We start from the raw sequence: 17,758 nt of genomic DNA, 5'->3' as shown, positions 1-17,758 counted from the left end.
TATCTGCTTGATACAAGCTTGCATCTCCAGCAGCATTCACTCCATTGATTGTGTAACAATAAATTTCCTGTTATACCCTCCATCTGCCAACATACACCATGTCTTCTTGCTTTTGACAATGCAAGGCTGTAACTCAAGCTTGAAATTTTCCTCAATTATAAAATTGATTAATTTAGATTAAATTCCAATTATAGTGCTATCCTGAGGCTCTAGTCTTTCTGTATTTATATCTGACCCATTCTTGTCAGTGTTCTGCTTTTCTTGTCTCATAGTTAATCTATACAGATTCATTTCTGTCAGCCTTCCCCCATCACAAGCCAGTCTTTTCATTCCATTAATAATTTTTTGTCATTCTTCTTTGAACTTAATCTAATTTATCTTACTTTCTTGGTCATGAAGTTTTTCACCTAAATATTCTAGTAGGGCTCATGTCAAAATGCAAGACACTATTATCCATCTCTTTGTTTCACTTGAACTTCACAATTAATGTGCAGGTCTCAATCCTATAGCTTCTTATGCATACTTCTGTAAAGCTGATATTGTATTTGACTATTTATAAAGCTGCCTCATGACATAATAAACTCTGAAAAGGCAGAGTTTTGGCAGCCAAGCAGTAGACAGTTTGTGAATTCTGTGTTTCACATCCATGGAACTTTCGGCTATAATATCTAATTTTTGTAAGGAAAAAATGTTTGCACTAGAATGTTGAAGTACCGGAGTATTGATATTAGAATTCTGACACCATTACAATAACCAGTTTGGAATATTTATACCTTTCTCCCACTTATCATTTTGTGATCTCTCTACTTATTGCTTTGTGATAAAGGGGCCACATTTCACAATTATTTCTTATCTTCTGGGACACATTATCGTACTTTGTTATCACAGAGAACCAGAGGAAGACCTAGAGACACAGAAGAAGCAGGGGCATCTCTTTCCAGTTCCCCTGGCCTTTTCCACTTCCTTCTGTGGCATAGCTACTTACAGGTACCTGTGGCCATCACAGGAACCGTAACAGAGGCTTCTGACTCATCTCTTTAAGGCCAAAGGACAAGTTCTCTGCAATTCCACCAGCTTCAACCAGACTCTCTCTAGTAGATGACTCTTAGCTTTAAGAGTATCTTCAAAGTTGTTCCTTGCATCGTCTGCTCAGTTTCCTTTTGTACTCTCTAAGCTTTGTGAGGAGTTAATTATCTGTTATTATTGTCATACTGCTTTATGCTATATCATTTGTTACTTATTTACGGGTATTATTTTCATCCCACATTGGTAACTAGACTCAGATGGATACTTCTCAGTTCGAGCACTTTTGTGTTCAATGTGTTTGAAAGTGGCTTCTTGTGACATGTAGTAAAAGTGATTATGGTGTTTACAAAAGTATTTTCATAGCTCATGACATTAAATTTTTATTATGATGATTTTATTTGCTGGATTATGTCACAGTGTATGTATTATCCTTTTATAAATAAATACTTTGCATAGCTCATACTGCTAATATTTGATTATTATAATTTGATTTACTGGATTTTAATGTTTTTTTTTTCAAAATTTCCTTCAAGGATAAAAATATCAACTGCCCAATGTAATATCATGCAGAGTAGCTTGAAAAAGGATATATAGTGATGATATAAAGTACATGAAGTTATTATACTTAATAATAATAATATTGAGTTAACACTTATCAGTAACATTCTAATATATTATATACATAAAACCATGTGTTTTAAGAATTCTATGATCTAGTATTATTATTGTTGTATTTTTGTAAATGAATAAATAGATATTAATGGGATCAATTAAACTTCATAGCATAATTGCAGTTGTGTTAATGTATTATATAGTGATATTAAAATTGCTTAGGTCTTATTTGTAACTGTTATGATCTCACTATAAGTCATGCATGAGATATAGAACCTCAAAAAGCTATTGAAAATTTAGTTGGCAAGTGTAGTCCTTTTTCTAAGCAATGATTCTACAGCACTAGCATGTTTGAAACATCACTGGGAATATTAAGTGTAATATGTGTCAGTGCAGTCTAGAAGGATTTAAACAGCTGGAATACATACAGATAGGGGAAATTAGAATAACACAGTATCTCCCAACCACAACCCTATATGAAAGTGATCATTAAATAATGTTGTTTATTCTAAAGAAGAAAGTCTTTGAAAGGATGGAGTCTATTTAAATATTTCAAATGCTGTCAAGTGGAAAAGCTGTGAATGCTCTCCACTGTGGCTGCAGGAAGCAGTAAAAGTATTAGACTGGAGCAATTATGAGGAATAACGTTACTGTTAAATCTATCAAAAAATAAAAGAATGTATTTCAAATAAGCTGAGCTGAAAGCAACATGCCCTGTGTAACACAGCAAAGCATGCAGAGACATGTGCACCAAAAGGAGCCTAAAAGCAATCATTAGGATTTTACAAAAATTAGAGTTGATATATTGAGTGGTTCTTTGATATCTTGAAGAATAAGTTTTCATGATTTTAACAAAATCAAACTATATCACTAAATGCAACATGTAAGTGTTCACATGCAGGCTGGATGGTGAAGAGGCTACAGTTCTACCTCCGTTAGTAACAGTTGTACTCCCTGTGTCTCCTCAGTAAGACAAAGGCAGGATGTTGAAAGAGATAAAAATGAACATTCCCATTCTAGGAAGAATTAATAGAGCCTGTAGGATGCTAAAAACCTGACAGGAAGACATTGATATCTTTTGCTACTCTTCTCCTTAAAGGAAGCAAATGAAAACTAAGAACTCTGCCCTAACTTTCTTAGAAAAAAAGGGAATTTAATAACCCAAAGGAAGCCAGAGAAAGAAAATTAATGTGAGTTTCACATCTGGAAATATATCAACACAATCAGGCACATAGACAGAAAGAGGAAAATGATTCTATCAGTAGATACCACAGACATTTGAAAAACTGTAAGTGATATTTCTTGTAATAGATTCAAAGTAAAGTGGTGCTAAAATGTAGCACTACTTTAAAGCAGTAGCTGAACAGAAAACAGAGCCAGAACAGATGGGAAGTGTTATTTTCTTTTGAAATCATAAAAGCATTTAACTTAAAATCAAAAGAACAAAATTCATTACTAAAATTATTAAAAATATCTTGAAGGTTTTAAGTAAAGTTGACATTCTATACACTTTGCATATACACTTGGCTTGTTGAGTTTTTCATTATCCAGACACCTGACTGCTCGTAAATATCTTTTTTTAAATCATTTTTATTACAAATTCATATTATACTGAATACTTATTACTAACATTATATTTCCCATAACTACTTATAAACATGTGTGAAATATTGGGACTAGGAGCATGGCTCAGTGGGTGAATCACTTGACCTGCCAGTGTGAAGACCTAAGTTTCTATACTCAGAACCCATGTAAATGAGATGCAGTAGCCCTTGTGTGGAATCCCAGTGCTCTATGGAGAGATGGGAAGTGGAGGTAGCATGCTCCTAGCCCTGCTACTATGGTGTACACAGGGCCAAACAAGATACTCTGCCTCAAACATCTAGACATACATGTACACAAACACAGCCCCCTCATCCCCTTGGTATTTATTGTTGCTTTTTTCTTAACTGAATGTAGATTCTTCCTTTATATAATACATCCTGACAACCTGTTTCCCTTCCCTCCACTCCTCCCAGCTCCTTTCCACCTCCCTTCTCCCCCAAATCTACTCCTCCTCATCTTCCCTTCAGAAAAAAAGTAGGTCTCCAGGAGACAACAACCAACCATGATGAAACAAGATACTATAAAAGAAGGCAAAACCCTTCATATTGAGGCTAGACAAGGCGAGCCAACAGGAGGAAAAAGGCCCCAAGTTTTTAAGTGTGCATATTGAATGTGCATTGACTTGATTGGCACTTTATCAGTTGTCACATTTTCATTTTAAAAAAATGTGTTTTTTTTTCTAACTCCCTGCAACCCCAATTGATTAGGAGTTCGAAAGATTCCCTGGTATGCAGATAGGGAGAGAGGAGCCATTGCTAGGTAATAAAGGTGTTAAACTTCCAAGATGGTCAGCTTCTTCCCCATCCTCCTCTTTGTGCTTGCATCATGCATTTTTTTAACATCAATAAACACTCTTTTTCAATTGCTGATTATGTCTGCTCCTGTCTGTCTGTTTGCGATTTCTCTGCTGCTACCTGTGGAAATAGAGATTTCTCATGCCTTATAATTCTTTAGCTAGCTTACCAAAGGGATAGAAATTGGAAAAGAAGAAGTTAAACATTCCTTATTTGCAGATGTTATGACAGTATACATAAGTAACCCCAAAAATTCTACCAGGGAACTTCTACAGCTGATAAACTCCTTCAGTAATGTGGCAGGATACAAGATTAACTCAAAAAAATCAGTAGCCTTCCTATATACAAATGATAAATGGGCTGAGAAAGAAATCAGAGAAACATCACCCGTTACAATAGCCACAAATAATATAAAATACCCTGGAGTAACACTAACTAAGCAAATGAAGGTCTTTTATGATAAGAACTTTAAATCTCTGAAGAAAGAAATTAAAGAAGATATCAGAAAATGGAAAGATCTCCCATGCTCATGGGTAGGTAGGAATAACATAATAAAAATGGCAATCTTACCAAAAGAAATCTACAGATTCAGGACAATTTCATCAAATCCCAACACAATTTTTTACAGACTTGGGAAGAACAATATTCAAATTCATATGGAAAAACAAAAAACCCTGGATAGCTAAAAGAACCCTATACAATAAAGCAACCTCTGGAGGCATCATGATCCCTGACCTCAATCTCTACTATAGAGCTGAAGTAATGAGGAAATGAAACTAATCAAGACCCCTAGACTGTAACATCCCCCCAAACACACACAAAAATAGACACAAACACAAACACCTTGGTTAATGTGTCAAGTCTTAGCTCCAAATCATGATTTTGTAGAAAAGACAGGATCCTTCTTGTAACTATTCTTCAGAATTTTAAATTCTCATCCCTGTTTTCTCAGCTGAACTTTAGAAATGCTCATCATTGTTACCATTTCTTGACCATGGTCATTTTCAGAAAATTTTGTACCCTTTTGATTTCTTCAGTTAAAGAACACAACTGAATAATCATTCAATCAAAGTAGGTTACTTCTTATGATGCTGGTGCCCAGGGTAAGGAAAACAAAGGCACTAGTTAACTTTACAGAGGTTTGTGTATGTTTGGTTTTCCCTTGTGAATGATCCAGTATTGCTTCCACAGTGTTACATATGCCCGAGAAAACAGTTCTTTTTTCCCCCCATTTAAATATTTAGTCAGGATTCCCTTATGCAATCCTAGCTGGCCTCAAAACTTCATGCAAGGACTACAAAGACTGCCTTTTTATTTTTGCTCTTACAGTTAAAGTCCCTTTCTGTGATAATAAAAATATATAATTCCTTATAGTTCAAAGTGTAAAGGCCTTATTTATAAAAATTGAACTCATATTACCTTTTATTGATTATCCAGATCTGAAATTTTTCTCCTTGGAAATATACTCCAATGGTTTTTAGCCTATTCTTTTTCTTCTTGCTTTTTTTGGTCATTTTACATTTCCCTTGTTTTGCTCAGGAAAAATTAGTCAGATTTTCTCTGACTAATTTTTTATCATTATTGACTGTGTTTTCCACTTCCAACTTCAGCATTTCCCGGAACTTCTAGCAATGAGCACTGTATAGATTCTGAGGTTTCAGTTATGAACTACCATTGTTCCTTGCAGGTGCTTTCCTTTGAGAATTATTGAAATGAGGAACCAGACCCTCTTTGTAAGATCATTTAGTTTCTAGAATTAGATATCATTCTGAGGGATGAATTCTCATTAAGACCCCAGAATTTGGTGTGTTTTCTTATACTAAGGAATTTTTCATATGCTTTCACAATTTTCCACTTGCTAACTCTTCACATTTTGGTTGTCAACCTTTAGAATTTATATGGTTAGGAATATAAATATAATTTGCAGGTGTGCAATGGTTAAATTTCCTTCCTTTACAAATGCTTATGTAACACTTACATTTGTGGGTTTCCATAGTCCTGCTGGTCCTGGGCAGCCCCCTCTGGGTCTGCTACAAAGCCCCCTACCTGGCTCCTCTCCCCTTGAGCACTTGCATCCCCTTTATACCAGCTGTCACCACTCTGCTTTTGCTTTTGTTAGTTCAGTGACTGTGTGAAAAAACCTTTTGAAGATTTCTCAGAAAATGGCTATGAATCATTAGGTTTCTGAAATTAGATAATCTTTACTATTTATGGATTCTTTTTCTGGTAAATTGTAAAATTATTTATAATAAACAAATCCATGCTGGCATAGCTCCCTCAGTAATCACGCATATGTGAAAAAGTCCCAAAGCCGTTGAATTATGTGATGTGCACACTTCTAGCACTAGCCGATAAAAGGGGACATTCTGTCTCCTGCTTTAGCTCTCTCTCTGCTCACTTCTTTAGTTGTCAAATTCATACATGTGGTTGTGGTTTGTTTGTTTAGAGTTTTCTGTGCTTGGAAAGTGAACTTTGTGCCTTAAAATGGCTTAAAGAATAGTGCTCTGTGGGTCTGGACTTTTTAAGAGCAAAGGGGCTGATGTAAGAAGGAATTCCTTTCAGACATGAGTTGTGTTAGTGTGTTAGTCATGAATTCAGTACTAGGGAGTCAACAACGTGTTTCTTCAAAGAGAGAAGAACACAGCAAGGTTATATATTAACCAGCTCACAAAAGTATTGTGAACAGACAGGCTTGCAGAAACAAGCCTCATGCTTCCCTGGGAACATGGGTGTGAAGTTGCTGATTAGGTATTTGGGAAATAGAATATATACTTAAAGTACAGTACCAGTACCATATCTTTCTTATTTATATGATAAATAAAAAATGTAACCTTAAAACAGATGGTATGTTTGAGTGTTAGGCATCTGTGTGACTTCTGGCACTTAGTAAAGTAGTTCAATATTTTCTGCTCCTGTTCTAGAAACTTAAACTTTTATTAATGTGATTTTTTTCCTATGAAGTTTTAATTTCATAGAAGGTTTTTCCATTTTCTCCATTTAGAATGCTTTCAAAATGTGGATATGATATACTTTTCTACTTCTATTGTTACTAATTTTAGATTTCATTTTAAATTATTTTATTTCACTTTCATTTGATTATCCCTCCACATTTTCTGTTTCCACAGGGTTCTGACTTTCTCTAAGGATAATTCCTCCATGTTTGGAAGTATCCTCAATATTGGCTGTTTTTGTAGTTGTTGGTCATATTTCAGAGGAAGACAACAAATACCTGGTTGGGAATGCTGGTGCATGTATTTGTGCATGTGTGTGTGTGTGTGTGTGTGTGTGTGTGTGTGTGTGTGTGTGTGTGTATCTATATGTATATGTATACATATATGTGTATTTATACAGTGAGATTAAAAAATCCATTGTTAACAACAACTCCAAAGACAATGAAGAGAGTGACGAAGAGGCAAGGAGGAATGGGAGAATGGAGGGAAGACAGGACAGGAGTAAAACAAATGGAGGAAGAAGACAGTCCAGCAGAGAAGGAAAAGTGGGTAAAAGGAGTCAGGGAACAGGAGAAGGAGAGATAAAGGTAGAGAATTAAGAGGTTGAAAAGAAGTGAATGAGAGGGAAAACAAGTTGGAACGCAGTCAACACTTTCCAGCTCCTTGCATGTGGTCACTTCTTTAGTCATTTTTCATTCAGTATTTCTTATGCTTCCTTTTGACCAGCCAATTGATACTACTGGCTGTCTCCAGAACAGAGAGTAAACTTGCCTGGCTTTGTGGCCAACAGCAGTTCTACAACTCTTTCTCAAGTCTCTTTCAGGAGTTACTAAGTAATACCTCATTGAATCAGGGGTATAGGGCAGAGAATGAGGTCCTGGAGATCCTAATACGAAAAGTTTGATGAAATTAGCCCATGAAATGAGCAAATAGGCAAATACGAAAGCTTGGGAGAGGTCCCTGGGTTACCAGCAGAGTCACCACACTGTCTGAAGGTGACTTGTGGTATATTCTCAAAATAGAATGAACATCCTTGAGTAAAGAGTCAAGATGCTAATGAGTCAGGTAGTACATGGTGTTGTATGTAAAACTACATGTAACATAGAATACACGAGAAAGTCTGTATTACATAAATGAGGTCCAAAGCTGATGCTAGCAACTAATCCTGACTGACCCTATTATGCAACATAAAAACCCAATTCTTTGCAAAAAGAGTTCCGTATGTACTGTGAATCGCCCTAATATGCTCTAGCTGCTCCCATTCTTGGGCATGTATTTTTTACTAACAAACTGTTTAACTTCTGCTAAAACTTTGCCTATGTGCAAGTTTTTTCAACTTTGCTTCACTTAACCAATATAACTACAGGAGATTTTGGCATTAATAAGTGTTATTTATCTATAACTGCTCTGATATTCTGAAATTAAAACCAAGACCCTGTCAATGACATTCAGTTAGAATGAAATGAAGTGCTTGTTGTGGCAAAGTTCAGATATTCCAAAACCTGTCAAAACGCCATAAATTCCTGATGGGCATGGCAGCCTGCCTGAAACGCCAGCCTCAGGAGACCAGAGACAAGAGATCTGTGGATTAAGCCAGCTGGCAAGACTAGCCAAGGTGGTGAACTCTGGATTTCACTTTAACTCAGTGAAGAAAATGAAAGAGCAGTGGAGGATGGTTTAGATATTAACCTAAACCTTCACATGCACATGAGTGGACCACACATATATGTGCCTCGAAACATGTGCATGTAAAATATATATCCACACATATAACACACACACACATAAACAACAAACACACACAAGCCGACACACACATGTGGACACAAAATTGAAAAGTGAAATGACATCAAAATAACCAGTTCTTATTTTTAAACCCTGGTTCGTACATTGGAGATTTCAGTGTTAAATAATTATGAATACCGTCAAAAATAATATGAACTACAGAAAAGGAAAACATGGTAGATACTTATCTAAATATATCTTAGCCTCATTCTTCTGTTGTTAACGTAAATGTCTACATTCTCCACTAAATTCTCCTGGAGTAAGAGCTTTTGATTCTGATCTTCACAATGTGGATGGAAAGCTCTACGTTTAGCAGGAAACAATTTCTATCTCCTAGATTGGGGTTAGCAGCCAATATTACCATCACATTATATTTTTCACACACTCAATCCCCATCAAACAATAAACTGGTGTCCATAACGAAGCTGGATAGCTGTTCCTTCCACAAATGCCAGTAATATTATTGCATCTTTTCTCTTGAGTTTTGAACCCCATGATGACCGCTTAAGAAACAGGAACACAAATGGTTGCTTTGTTTTATGGAACACTCCCTTATCTGTGACTTGGCAGCCTTCCTTCAGGAGCTGGAGTGCTTAGCCTGCCTCAGACCTGCTGAGACTGATACCGACAATCAAAGGCTCATGATTTACAGATTTCCTTTAAATTGCTTCCCTAGAATGGCTCACTTTTAAAGGGCCTTTCAAGATTTTTAGTATCTAAGTGAGCTATAACATGCTTCATTGTAATACTTTAGCCTGCATGATATAATAATTTAGCCAGGATCTGGAAGAAATGTATTATCAAGTGCTTCATCTTTTACATTCTTCTCATTGATGCTAAGGGGGAATTGTACTCAAGAGTCGTCCACTGGTACATTAACTCACAGGCATTCTATTCATTTCAGAGTTGAATGTGGCCTGCAGCTCCTAATGACATGTTTTGAATGAGATGTAGCAAAAATTTCATCCAGGAAAACATGAAGGTTTCTGTGAGTGTGTAACATTCTATTTTAATATCTACCTTAGTAGGAAACTGCCAAAATAGAGTTGATGAATGTCCTCCGCCAAGCTTCCTCTATGCATGTGTATGTCCTAAGAAGTTCTTGAAGCACAACTGATCCCTGGCTTTGGCTAATTATTTGGCAGTCATCAGTTATCCTGGGATAGCTAATTCGTTCTGAAGAATTCAGCATAAAATCTTTTTGAGTCAAAAGTTATTTCTGTTCTTTGAAAATGTCATTAGAGGTACTGAAAAGGTCACATCTTGAGATAAAACAAAGATCAGTCATTCTTTGTGGAATGAACAAAATATCATTTGGAAATGAGGCTTTAACATTTTCTTGATAAGTTTATAGTGAAAATGTGCAACTCATAATGCCTCAAAAAACAATCAATACCTCTCTTTCCTGAACAATTAACAGGACAACTCAGACATTTATGATGATTCAGTGAATATGGAGATCAGAAGACTGCATAGAGAGCGTTAATTCATAAAATTGCCAGTTCCTTTACAGAAATTGCAGGGTAGGCTCCATGCCCTACAGCTACAGATCTGTGGTTTCCTGGAATATCGTTACACCTCAGCAGCTCAGTGTTACAACAGTAAGAGCAATGACAAGCATTGTATCTACACGAGAACCAGCAGGCACTGGCTGTCAAAAGTGAAGGGCAAACTGACTTTGTAACCCTCTTCAGTGAGTGCTATTTATTTTGCTGAGAAAGGACTTATGTAATCAGCCAGGATTGAGCTGTTCAGAAGGCAGGAGGGAGATTATCTTTTCAAATGAGCTTTACTAGCTTTCTTTCCTTCTACATGAATATAATGTGGGTAAATGAATGAAATCCTCTTTATTTCTCACTCTTTATCTTTGTGAATGAATGTTTTCTAGAAAACATATGAAAATGACTTCCTTTTTCCCAAAGGGATCTTTTTTTCATGTATTATTTCTACATATGACATCAAAATATATTTACTCATCTACAGTATTTCTATCATTAGTAATACAATATTACCACCTTTTCCAGTGTGGCCCACATTTTAAAAGGCTTATGATTAGGGGTTGGTGGAAAGCTCATGGGAAGAACATAGCAAGACTCTCAGCTCAATCTGTAGGAAAAAAACAAAACAAAAATAAAGCAACCCAGAAACAAACTAATTCACAACCCAAGAAAAAGTGCTGGTAGCAATGGGGAAACAATGGTCATAAATTTGCCTACATCTTAAAGCCTTGACCGTTTTAAATTTGATTCCATAACTGTACTTAGTTAGTTCTCCTCAAGTGTAAGATCTTATAGATTTTACATATATTTTCTATTTTCCTATGTATGAGAATTTGCTATCTATAAATTGTGAATTGATTTACAATTATATGGTACAAAGTATCCTCAAGGCCTCCACAGACTTTAAAGGACTTCCCATAAGCTATACCCTTTTAAAGTTGTTATCTGTTAAGGATTGCTACAAACCGGAGTTTAGAGCATAAATTAGATTATTTGGCCAATGTTATTTAAATTTACAATTTTTTTTTACAATATTTTACATATAGCATCCAATATACACTGGCTGAGTTGGTGGATTGGGTGTATTTAGTTATTGAATACCTCCTCTCTCTCTTACCAATGATGAACAACAATCTCATCTCAATTTCTGTGAGGGAGAAGTTTCCTATGGTATACAATACATATCATCAAAGTGAAACTAATATAGATTGTGACATTTGGGTTAATGTGAAACTTTATTATATGAACAAATTAGACAGTAGTGGAAGTGTTGATAATACTGTTTTGAAATGCCATTGGCTATAAAGTAGTACACCACTGTTTCCTTTACAAAAAGAACTTAAATAAATCTGTTTAATGATCCTATATATTTTCCTCTCTCCATGTAACTATATTCTTTCCTGCTATAATCTGCAATTATTTCCTTTTCCCTGGGGAGAAAATTTCACCAAAGAAATAAAAGCCATTTCACTCACAATCAGCTTCTCCATATCCTACAATATGTTTCATTTGTAGAGACTGAGGAAGATTCTTTAGGATGACTCTACTGTGTTTTATTACTGAAGAGTAATGAGTTCCTGCAACTTAAAAATGGGTCCCAGGTGCTATGTTTTCAAGACACTACTGTCACAATATGCACACACAAGATTGATTACCCAATTTATTGGTAATATTTTATATGCCATCATAGTGCAGTTTAAATGTTTTTGACAAGTACAGAAGAGTGTCATTGACAGGTGCAGAAATAAATGATGGGTTTAAGCTTTCAAATGTTTTTTGCAGCATTTCGCTGAGTGGCAGGTTGATAAATTAAAATTACAGTTGGAGCATCAGGCCTGAAAGCACAACTGCTTTAGATGACAAAAATAGCTCTGTGGAAACTTTGGGTCCTCTCTAGAGAAGTAGCCTAGAGGGCCTTGGGAAAGAATGAGGCAAGTGTAGTTGCTAAAGAAATCATTAATTTTGTGGTAGTGTTGTTTGAGTCTATAAAACAACAAAAATAGATTTTTTTAAGGAGAGGAAAATTGACTTTATCCCTTTATTCCTGTTTTCCTTGGAGATGTTTAGAAAATTACATTCACGCTATCAAAAGACAAGCATTGAGTTGCCCATCAGTGATTCCAGATGGTTATGTTTAAAGCATAAGGACAATATCTTATTAACCTTCTTTCAGTATCTATAGTGCAGCCAGATCGTAGCTTAGCTGTTACCATGGCCTAATACAGGTGAACAGACACAAATAAACTACCACTTTGACACTTATTTATTCTAATGTTCTGAAAGAAAATGATTGCAGTAGGCACTTTTCCTTGTTACATTGTTCATTTCTATGTTACATCTTTTCAAGTATTTCTAAAGTACTGTAGTTAGTTCTAAGGGGTCATATAATGACTCCTCATTCTTATACTAAAACAAAAAGGCGAGCCCATGACCATGCACACTACAATGGGTCCATTTCACCTATTAGACAAACACTTCACTCTTTTGGTATAGTTTCTGCTAATCTTTGGCTTCTCCTGTCTTTTGTGAACCTTTCAAGCCTGCTAATAAATGTTTTACTTAGCCAAATAACTCCTCTCTGCTGCCACCTACCCAATGCTTTCTCCCAGGAATGCCATTCTTAACACAATTGTACTGAAAGCTTATCTCACCTTAAACATGAATGTAGCTTCCATTTCTGCCTTGAAAATTTTCCTAATCCTCTGCTCAATGATTTTAAGTTTACAATTCCAAAGTTAAGAAAACTTCTTAATTCTTAAATTATTAGCACACTTTTGTGTAATTCTACTTTTATGTTATTCTGAACTTTGATGAAAACGTGAAATCAGCAGTTTCCTGCTGTTCATACTTCTATTATAAAAAATTTAATATGACACTCCGTACTCCATATAAATCTGATATATTTGTTCTAGAATTGTCTTCATCTCTTTCTGCTACTTTCCTCGACTGTATTCCTCAGAGACCATCCACATCATGAGCAGTCAATGAAAAGTTCTGTGCTGATTTCATTCTTTGTTGAACTTCTCTTCTCATTATTCACTTTCATCACTGCCCTTCTGTAATATTCAGATGCTTGGCTTGGATTTTATCACTTAGGATTTCTATGATTCAGTAAAACGTTGGGAAAGATTGATAACTTTATTGATCATGTCACAAAATATTAATAGAAATTGGTGTGTCCATTTCCTGTTTACTGTGTGCCAAATAGTGTTCTAATCATATGAGGTAGAACTTATTGATCATAATCATATGGATTGTAGACTATCATAGGGTGAAAAACAGATTTACAGAAGAGCTAACCAGTTTTCCAAGTTACCTATCAAGGAAATGCCAAGATGGCACTCAGATCAAGAAAATATATTCACAGAATCTGGACTCTTAAAACACAGAGGTAATAGTATCATGATGTATAATACTTGTAGACTAAGGCTGTCTGTGAAAATTGGAATAGTATAACAATTCTCGAACTCAATAAGAATTTCAAGGTTTAACAGAGTTCTTCTAGCCACTGAAGTATACTAAATATCTAAATTCAGTGTCCAGAATGGAAATGTTTGGGGACCATTTTGCAAGGAGCATCATTTCATGAAATACATCTACTGGCTTCTTGGGATCAGTTTTTGGTGTAGAGTGAGTTCTCCTACCCCAATACAATCTACTGTTGAGACTTAGTAAACAGCTCCCATGCATCTGATGGGACTCAGAGATCCAAGTATGTCTGGCGTTGATCAGCTCACTTATACAACCTTACATAAGATATAATATGGAAGAGACATGATATGGAAGAGAGAGATCCTCAAATTCTGATATTTCTATACTTGATGATTCTTGCAAGTTTCCCAACCAAACCTGAGAAATACTCTTATGATCTCTTTTGAGATATATCAGCGTAACTTTTATATTATTTAGAGCTTTAGAAATTATTATAACACAATGAAATAAGCATGGAAAACTTTACCCATTTAAAGATCATTCTCAAAATAAAGATACTCAGGGGAAAAAATCATCAGCTGGGAGTTTAATACACTGCTTCACAATAGAAGTCATTTAGGAGTGTCCACTTCATTCCAAAAAGGTAAAAGGAAATTAATAAAAGGAAAATTTTCTTTCCTCTACTGCATGTATTGTAAAGGAGATTCAGCATTTCCAAGTATCAACAATCACAGTTTTGTACCTGAGGAAAATGTATGGATTTTCTTGAAAGACCATTCTCTGCTTATAGTATGGACCTCAAACTTCGCATACCGAGATGGACATTTCCCCCTTATATTTGTGTTACATTAGAAGGCCGTGGAAAGGTTTTAACATTATTATCATTATTAAGAAATTTTCTATTCACTTTACATACCAACCACAGTTCCCCCCTCTTCCTTCTTCCCACCCTCCCAGCCTTCCCCCAAACCCACCCCCCCCCATCCTCACATTTTCCAAGTCAATTTCTCCTATAGGGAGTCAGCAGAGCCTTGCACACTCAGCTGAAGCAGGTCCAAGTCCCTCCCCCCTGCACCAAGGCTGTGCAATGTGTCACACCCTACACACTGGGCTCCAAAAAGCCTGCCCATGCACAAGGGACAGATCTGGATCACCCTGACTGGGGGCCCACCAAACAGTTCAAGCTAAACAACTGTCTCCCGTATTCAGAGGGCCTACTCTAGTCCTATGGGGGCTCCACAGCTATTGGTCCACAGTTCATGGGTTTCCACTAGTGTAGCTGGTCATCTCTGCATGCTTTCTCCTATCATGATCTCCATGTCCCCTGTCCACAGAATCCCTTCTCTTTCTCATTGATTGGATTCCATGGAAAGGTTTTTAAAGGCAAGATTATATTTAAACAAGTTCTGTCTTAGACTCTTACTGTGGACAATGATTTTGTTCTTATTGCTCTAAAAGCAAACATGACTTTTGTTTTCTCTGCTTCTTTTCCATAATCACTATTTGTTTAATGTCTTAAAAAGTGAAGTATTTGAAAGCCAAGTTTAATTAATTTTTCTGAAATTTAATATTCCAAAGATGATTAAAAAATAAATCACAGCCGGGCGGTGGTGGCGCACGCCTTTAATCCCAGCACTCGGGAGGCAGAGCCAGGAGGATCTCTGTGAGTTCGAGGCCAGCCTGGGCTACCAAGTGAGTTCCAGGAAAAGGCGCAAAGCTACACAGAGAAACCCTGTCTCGAAAAACCAAAAAAAATAAATAAATAAATAAATCACTTAGCCTTGCAAGGAAAGTAAGATGAGTAATAATGTTAATATGTTTTATCTAAAGTCATTACTACAGATATGTAATGTTATCAATTTGTATTATTTCTACATATTATGTGAGCATATATACATATTTCTTTCTTTTATTTCTTTTGGTTTCTACATGTGACTCAAAGAAGTCATAGTGACTTAAAGAAGTTGTGGTGATACCTGACTGAGTTTTTTAGAGAAGTGGTCATATACCCTGAAGAACTGTAAGAAACGTTGACATTTATGAACAATTCCTATGAGCCAAGGATACTGCTAAGTGCTAAGCGCTTAATTCAAAATATCTTATTTAATCTCCAGTTTGCATATGAGAATCTGATGCATGAGTGTTTAAGAAATTGTCTAAATGAATGCAGCTAGCAGCAACTATCAGATCCTAAGATTTTTTTTTTTTTTTTTATATCTTTTTTTTTTTTTTTTTTGGTTTTATTATTATTATTATTATTATTATTATTATTATTATTTTATAACACCATTCAGTTCAACATAATAGCCACAGAATCCCCTGTTCTCCCCCTCTCGCCCACCCCTCCCCCCAGCCCACCCCCCATTCCCACCTCCTCCAGATCAAGGTCTCCCCCGAGGACCGGGGTTGACCTGGTAGACTCAGTCCAGGCAGGTCCATTCCCCCCTCCCAGACCGAGCCAAGTGTCCCTGCATAAGTCCCAGGATTCAAACAGCCAACTCATGCAACGAGCCCAGGACCTGGCACCAATGCACAGCTGCCTCCCAAACAGATCAAGCCAAATGACTGTCTCACCCGTTCAGGTGGCCTGATCCAGTTGGGGGCCCCTCAGCCTTTGGTTCATAGATCCTGTGCTTCCATTCATTTGGTTATTTGTCCCGGTGCTTTGTCCAACCTTGGCTTCAACAATTCTCGCTCATATAAATCCTCTTCTTACTCACTAATTAGACTCCCAGTGCTCCACCAGGGGCCCAGCCGTGGATGTCTGCCTTCAGATTCCTCAGTCCTTGGATGGGGTTTATGGCACCACTATTTGGGTGTCTGGCCATCCCATCACCAGAGTAGGTCAGTTCCTGCCGTCTCGCGACCATTGCCAGCAGTCTTTTGAGGGGGTATCTTTGTGAATCTCCGTGGGCCTCCCTAGCTCTCTGCTTCCTCCCCTTCTCACCTTCTCATGTGGTCTTCATTTACCATGGTCTCCTATTCCTTGTTCTCCCTCTCTTTTCTTGATCCAGCTAGGATCTCCCACTCTTTCCCTCAACTGTCGCCCTTCATTGTTCCCACTCATGACCAGGCTATTCATGTAGATCTTGTCCATTTCTCCGTGTCTTTTTTTGGGGTCCCGTTTTCCAGGTAGCCTCACTGGTGATGTGAGTAGCAGTCTAGTCATCCTTGTTCCACATCTAGCATCTTCCTATGAGTGAGTACATACCATATTTGTCTTTCTGAGTCTGGGTTACCTCACTCAGGATGATTTTTTCTAGATCCATCCATTTGCCTGCAAACCGTGTGATGTCGTTGTTTTTCTCTGCTGAGTAGTATTCCATTGTGTATATGTGCCACAATTTATTTATCCATTCTTCAGTTGAAGGGCATCTAGGTTGTTTCCAGGTTTTGGCTATTACAAACAATGCTGATATGAACATAGCTGAGCAAGTGCTCTTGTGGTATGATTGAGCATTTCTTGGGTATATGCCCAGGAGTGGTATAGCTGGATCTTGGGGGAGATTGATTCCCAATTTTCTAAGAAAGCGCCATATTGATTTCCAAAGTGGTTGTACAAGCTTGCATTCCCACCAGCAGTGGAGGAGAGTTCCCCTAGTTCCACATCCTCTCCAGCATAAAGTGTCTTCAGTGTTTTTGATCTTAGCCACTCTGACAGGCGTAAGGTGGTATCTCAGAGTTGTCTTGATTTGCATTTCCCTGATGATTAGGGAAGTTGAGCAATTCCTTAAATGTCTTTCAGCCATTTGGGATTCCTCTGTTGAGAATTCTCTGTTTAGTTCTAAAGCCCACTTCTCAATTGGACTGTTGGTCCTTTTGATGTCTAATTTCTTGAGTTCCTTATATATTCTGGATATCAGTCCTCTGTCAGATGTGGGGTTGGTGAAGATCTTTTCCCATTCTGTAAGCTGTCGCTTTGCCTTGTTGACCGTATCCTTTGCTCTACAAAAGCTTCTCAGTTTCAAGAGGTCCCATTGATTGATTGTTTGTCTCAGTGTCTGCGCTACTGGTGTTATATTTAGGAAGTGATCTCCTATGCCAAGGCGTTCAA

At 36.9% G+C, this 17,758-nt stretch overlaps 1 protein-coding gene across 8 annotated transcripts in view; it reads right to left on the bottom strand.

The window, feature by feature from the left end:
* Ralyl (RALY RNA binding protein like) overlaps positions 1-17,758 on the bottom strand; it is a 693,727-nt gene that overhangs the window by 100,373 nt on the left and 575,596 nt on the right. The gene's annotated exons all lie outside the window — the stretch shown is intronic.

Source organism: Peromyscus maniculatus, chromosome 2 (assembly GCF_049852395.1).
Source record: "Peromyscus maniculatus bairdii isolate BWxNUB_F1_BW_parent chromosome 2, HU_Pman_BW_mat_3.1, whole genome shotgun sequence".
In the NCBI taxonomy this organism is placed as follows: domain Eukaryota; kingdom Metazoa; phylum Chordata; class Mammalia; order Rodentia; family Cricetidae; genus Peromyscus; species Peromyscus maniculatus.
Note: the sequence above shows the minus strand (reverse complement) of the source record. Positions and strands in the feature narration are given on the sequence as shown.